The following is a 6000-nucleotide window of genomic DNA, read 5'->3' on the forward strand; positions in this document are numbered from 1 at the left end:
TGTATATAATTGTGTTTTAAGTTTACAATTTGAGCAGGAAGATGAAGAATGTTGATTGTTGTCTGCTAAGTTGTTGAGTATTGAGTAATGCTAAATGAATGAATGATTTTGTCAATTTGTAAGTTTTGAGTAATCAGTGAGACAGTGAAGTACAGATTGGACAATATTATTAAGTTAACTTCTATGTTCTAACTTGTAAGCTGCAAACTATTAGTAGGCCTAGTTACTTGTCAGTTACTTAGTTTTAAGTTGTTAGCTTTAACTTTTAAGTTTCAATTTTTAAGCTTAAGTTATACAATTTTTAGGTTGTTTGTTTGAACTTTGAATTTTGAAGAATTTGGAGTGTAAACTGTAAATAGTAAAAATTTTACTTTAATTAGTAGTTTAGTACTTAATTTTGCACTTTTACTTACTTTTTTTCTTCTTTTTTTTTTTGCGATATGAATAAAATCGCAATCCGATCCAATCCGCTCGAAATCCGAACTTAATAAATTTGATGGGTTGAGCTGGTCAAAATGCACGGATATGGGGTGAATTATGGTATCCGGTATCCGATATCCGATCGGGTGGGGATTCCCAAATTCGAACCGCTCGAACCCGTCAGATGCTCAGGCCTAGTCTTGCCACGTAATAAGGGAAAAGTGTGTAGGAATCTTAGGTGCCCACTTAGAAGCTATCTTATATGGAACTCACACAAAACATGAGCTAGGTGAGTTGCGAGTTGGACCACCATTTATTTAGAATAACTAAATACCTAATAGAGTAGTATATTATAAGAATAAATTATGGCATGCATCATGGTACCCATAGTAAGGTGGACCACTAATAAATGTTCATTTTTAATGTATTAAAATCTTTTAATGTACTAAAGGTTTAGTTTTAATTTATATAGTACACTACAAATGGATTTCCATAAAATGAACGTGTAGTCGTGTAGTATATTAAAATGAGCCTTCAGTAGTCCACTGGGTATTGGTCTATAATGGATGAGAAGTCTCAAGATATGTTTCCATTGGCAGTGCGGGGGTTTGTTTCCTACCATAAACATTGAGGGTTTAGGTTTGGCTTGGACTCCTTCTGCGGAAGTAGTGTATAGTCTTGTGTTAAATCGCAAAGTTAGATTAACTTTATTTACCAGGGTTCTAATTCTCACCAACCTTCACCTAATGACATGGGTGTTAGAAATATATTACGAAAATAATATTTCCAGGAAAAATAACAAGCACAAAAGCGAAAGGAATTTTTGGACAAGGGTAAGCTTGAGTCGTGTACTCACTACACTGTCCTTAAAACCTTATTTGCTATTTCCCACGGTGCTAGGAGCGTTGTTGCCTAGGTTTCCCAGGATAAAACAAGCTTCGATTTCTAGTTTGAGCACTCAAACTTTGAAACCCAGCGAACAAGAACGAAGGGCTGAACACAGTATGCTAAGAAGGGAGTAGAAGCAGATTTTCGAGAGAGGAAAAAGATATTTCGTTGTGTGTAAATCTGTTGCTTCTACCATCAACTTATATAGGAGTTGCTGGAATTAATAGCATTTAATCATGGTAGTTAATCTGATCATAAACTCAGCCTTACGGTTGACCACTACCTGAGAAGTACAGATTACACGACTAGACTAAGATTCGGCCTACTTTGTGTTGGAAAAAGTTTCAAAAATTGACATTCGTGCCCGCAGGTGCCGGCGCACACGAGTTCAGGCCTTTTCGAACTCATTTTGGGATTTGATTTGCACCCCCCTGCGCGCGAGAGAGAGCCTCTATGCTATACAATTCACTAAGCCTAAGAAAGGCTCTTGTATAAATAGTGGTGCAAACCCACTTCCCAAACCAATGTGGGACAAAGCTTTATTCTAAAGCTTTCCCACAATTTTTTCCAACTCAAATGGGTCAACTTTGAGAACCAATTTCTCATTCACCCATTATCCGTTTTGTGCGTACAATATATCAATCTCTTCATCTAACTACGAAGAACCCGAATCCACTTTGACCCGACCAAAATCGGAAGTGGACCCCACATTTATTTGTACCACAAAATAGCCACTTAAATTGCCATTTTCATGCTATTTTCCAACAATCCCCCACATGAATGAAAAATTGATTTTCGAGGTTGTTTTGAAATCGGAAACAACTGTGTTCACCGGTCGATCCCTGCATAGGATAGGTAGGTGTTACCCTTTGAACCTTCCCTCGTGAAGATACATTTACTCTACTGGCTGTACGGTAGAATGCAATGTCTTTGAACCGACTGCCGTTTGTGTAGACGATGACATATCTCACACAGGAACCTTCCAACATTGTTCTGTTCTCATGAGTGTGCCCGTTTTGGTCGTGGGTCACCGTTCCTGGTTCTGCAAGAGTTTCTAAAGAATTGAGCCCAGTTCAATTCTCCTTTGAAGCGACCCTCACTTCTCTCTCACATAGGTGATTCTTTTTCTGAGTATCCCGCATACTCACACATGTCAACCGACATTCGAATCATTAAAGCATCAATGTGCTAACCTCGTGCGGGAGCCACTGTTCTAACGAGGAGTGGTAGGGAGTCTGAGACCCCCACAGTGACACGCTACGTTCCATAATTTAGTTGTCCCATTGAACCTAGGTTCCAGCTAGGTTGGGTATCCACTATAGAACTTATACCAAGGGCTTTAGACCTATTTCTCGTGTCAACTTCTCGGTTAACTCTCTACTTAACCCTTTGGTTAACGGATCCGATATGTTGTCTTTTAACTTTACGTAGTCAACCGAGACAACACCAGTTGAGAGAAGTTGTCTAATGGTGTTATGTCTACGACGTATATGTCTAGGCTTACCATTATACATATGACTTCGTACTCTCCCAAGTGTGGCTTGACTATCGCAATGCACACAGATTGGAGGTACAAGTCGTTCCCAATTAGGAATATCCTCTAGAAAATGGCGTAGCCATTCAGCCTCTTCACAACATTTGTCCAAGGCTATCAGCTCAGATTCCATCGTGGGTCTAGCTATCACGGTTTGCTTAGAGGATTTCCATGCAACAGCTACACCGGCTAGTGTAAACACGTAGCCACTCGTGGACTTAGAGTCCTTAATATCATATATCCAATTAGCATCACTATACCCTTCAAGTACAACAGGATATCCCGTATAGTGCAGTGCATAGTTATGAGTATCCCTTAGGTATCTCATAACCCTCACAATTGCCTTCCAGTGCATATCTCAGTGGATATCTCGTATATCTACTGAGTTTGCTAACCGCAAAGGCAATATCTGGCCTAGTGCAGCTCATTAGATACATTAAACTACCAATAATCCGAGCGTATTCTACTTGAGAAATACACTCTCCGTGATTCTTTGATAGTAAAACGTTTGTATCAAACGGTTTCCTAGCCACGTAACTATCATCCTTGTTGAATTTTTCAAGGATTTTATCAATATAATGAGATTGGCAAAACACAAGACCATCTGATCTCCTAATGATTTTAATCCCGAGGATCAAATCAGCCAAACCCATATCTTTCATGTCAAATCTCGCGTTTAACATGTTTTTGGTAGACTTGATCATCCGATCATTACTACCAACGATGAGTATATCATCTACGTATAAACATAGAATGACATACCCGTCTATTGTTTCCTTAACATAGACACACTTCTCACTCTCGTTTATTTTAAAACCATTGGTTAACATCGCATGGTCAAACTTCTCGTGCCACTACTTAGGCGCTTGCTTTAACCCATATAGCGATTTAACCAATTTACAGACTTTCTTTTCTTGGCCCGGAACAACGAATCCTTCGGGTTGTTCCATATAGATTTCTTCATCTAACTCGCCATTTAAGAAAGTTGTCTTCACATCCATTTGATGAACTTCCAGATTTCGCTGTGCGACTATGGCAAGTATCATCCGAATGGAGTTTATTCTCGTTACGGGAGAATACGTGTCGAAGTAATCAAGGCCCTCGCGTTGCCTATAACCCTTGATTACAAGCCTAGCCTTATACTTCTCGATGCAACCATCCGATTTCATATTCCTTTTAAAAACCCATTTGGATCCTAAGGGTTTACTACCCGAAGGAAGATCGACAAGTTCCCAAGTGTGATTCTGTAGGATAGAATCCACTTCACTTTTAATAGCCTCTTTCCACATTGGTTCTTTCGTAGAAGTTACAGCTTCTACATACGTACGAGGCTCATTTTCTATCAAACAAGATAGAAAATCTGGTTCATTTTCTATCAAACAAGATAGAAAATCTGGTTCATTTTCTATCAAACAAGTTAGAGTACTGGAATCATACTCTAACAAGTAAGTAAGAAAATCAGGACCAAATGATTTTTCAACTCTCACCCGCTTACTGCGTCTAGGCTCGAGCTCGGGTTCTTTCTCAGAATCCCCACTATCATTGTCCACAGGTTTGTCAAATGTTTGTTTTGACGTACTCGGTCCCTCGCTGGACCTACAAGGAAATATATTTTCGAAGAAAGATGCATTCCTTGATTCAATTATCGTGTTCTTATGCACGTCCGGTTTATGGGACTCGTGTACTAAGAACCGATAAGCACTACTGTTATGTGCATAACCAATAAAGATACAGTTCATGGTCTTTGGACCTATCTTTATTTTCTTCGGTGTTGGCACCAAAACTTTGGCAAGACACCCCCACACTTTGAGGTATTGGTAGGAAGGCTTCCTACCTTTCCACAACTCATAAGGGGTCTTATCGAGCTTCTTGCGGGGTACCTTATTTAAAAGGTAATTGCTTGTCAAAATCACCTCACCCCACATATTTTGAGGTAAGCCCGAACTGATAAGCATCGCATTCATCATTTCTTTCAGTGTGCGATTCTTTCGTTCGGCAACACTGTTCGATTGAGGTGCGTAAGGTGCCGTACGCTCGTGTATAATTCCTACACTTGCACAGAAATCACCAATTGGTGCTTCGTACTCACCACCTCTATCACTTCTAACCTTTTTAATCTTTCGATTAAGTTGGTTTTCAACTTCATTCTTATAAAGAATGAATTTATCTATGGCTTCATCTTTGCTTTTCAGCAAATACACATAGCAATATCGTGTGCAATCATCGATAAACGTGATAAAATATTTATTACTACCTCTCGTTTGTATCGATCTAAAATCGCACAAATCACTATGGATTAATTCCAGTGGTTCAGTTTGCCTTTCAACCGACTTGAAAGGTGCCTTAGTTAGTTTTGCCTCAACACAAATTTCACATTTGTTATTTGTGTCAATTTGAAAAGTAGGAATATGGTTCATGCTAATTAATCTACGCATAGAGTTAAAATTAACATGACCTAGTTTACCATGCCACAGATTGGAAGACTCAAGCAAGTAAACAGAAGTAACATTGCTTTTTTATTCATAACAATAGGCATTACACTGAGCTTAAACAGCCCATCAGTTACATAACCTTTGCCTACAAACATTCCTAACTTTGACAAAACAACCTTGTCTGACTTGAAGACCATCTTAAAGCCATGCTTATTCAGCAACGAGCCAGACACCAGATTCTTCCTTAGCTCAGGAACATACAGCACGTTCTTCAACGTCAGCTCCTTCCCAGAAGTCATCTTCAGAACCACCTTGCCCATGCCCTCCACAATGGACTGAGCAGAGTTTCCCATCCTCACCTTCTCGCCTTCCACGGTTTCAAAGGTACTAAACATCTCCCGGTTGCAATACAAATGCCTTGTTGCACTGGTGTCGATGAACCATTCACGTGGGTTAGAGCCCACGAGGTTCACCTCAGTGATCATAGCCGAAAGGCTAATCTCGGCTACTTTCTGGCTCACATCTCCAACCACGTTGGCTTCAGAACTCTTGTTCTTCTTCTTTGGAGCCTTGCATTCAGCCGACTTGTGGCCAGTCTTGCCACAATTGTAGCACTTACCATGGAACTTACCCTTGGTAATGCCACCTTTAGGACCTAGCTTCTGCTTGTCCTTCTTAGCCTTCTTGGAGTGTTGACCGTGCTCCACCATGTTAGCTTTAGCGCCA

Source organism: Ipomoea triloba, chromosome 4 (genome assembly GCF_003576645.1).
Source record: "Ipomoea triloba cultivar NCNSP0323 chromosome 4, ASM357664v1".
Lineage (NCBI taxonomy): Eukaryota > Viridiplantae > Streptophyta > Magnoliopsida > Solanales > Convolvulaceae > Ipomoea > Ipomoea triloba.